An 882-nucleotide genomic window follows, 5' to 3' on the forward strand; every position below is an offset into this window, starting at 1 on the left:
AAATTTAGCTGGAAAATTTTTTTTTTCCTTAGGCACACTTTGGAGATGCAGGAGCAGTGCTGGTCACTCAAGGAATATCTGGAGCATCAACAGACTTCATTGGTAGATGATGAGGGCGATCCTGGAGAAATGGGTTTCAGGCCAGAAGAATGATGACCCTGGGGTCACGAAGTATATAGGTGAAAAAATAATTTTTCCTATGCACAGTTTGGACATTCAGGAGCAGTTCTGGTCACCCAATGTGGTTGGCAACCTTCAGTCTCGAAAGACTATGGTATAAGCCTACACCACCAGGTATTCCCAGGCGGTCTCCCATCCAAGTACTAACCAGGCCTGACCCTGCTTAGCTTCCGAGATCAGACGGGATCAGGCATGGAAAGACTATGGTATAAGCCTACAGCACCCGGTATTCCCAGGCGGTCTCCCATCCAAGTACTAACCAGGCCTGACCATGCTTAGCTTCCAAGATCAGCCAAGATCTTATTCCCTAGGCATACTTTGGACATGCAGGAGCACTGCTGGTCACCCAAGAAAACTCTGCAGCATCAACAGAGTTGATTAGGGAGGATGATGGCGATCGGGCAGAAATGGGGTTCAGGCCAGAAAAATGATGACCCCGGGGTCATCGAAAATTAAGGTGAAAAAATAAAATTTTGCCTAGGCACAGTTTGGACATGCAGGAGTAGAGCTGGTCACCCAAGTGAAATCTAGAGCATCAACAGACTTGATTGGGAGAGGATGAGGGTGATTGTGCAAAAATGGGGTTCAGGCCAGAAAAACGATGACCCCCATGGTTATCGAAAAATTAAGGTGGAAAAATAAAATTTTCCCTAGGCACAGTTTGGACATGTAGGATTTAGTGCTAGTCACCGAAGGAATCTC

At 46.5% G+C, this 882-nt stretch overlaps 1 pseudogene; it reads right to left on the reverse strand.

Moving 5' to 3' along the window:
* Positions 1-279: 279 nt before the first annotated feature.
* Positions 280-394, reverse strand: LOC136633817 (5S ribosomal RNA; annotated as a pseudogene).
* Positions 395-882: the final 488 nt, after the last annotated feature.

The sequence above is a fragment of the Tiliqua scincoides genome, chromosome 13, assembly GCF_035046505.1.
Source record: "Tiliqua scincoides isolate rTilSci1 chromosome 13, rTilSci1.hap2, whole genome shotgun sequence".
NCBI classification, from domain to species: Eukaryota; Metazoa; Chordata; class Lepidosauria; order Squamata; family Scincidae; genus Tiliqua; species Tiliqua scincoides.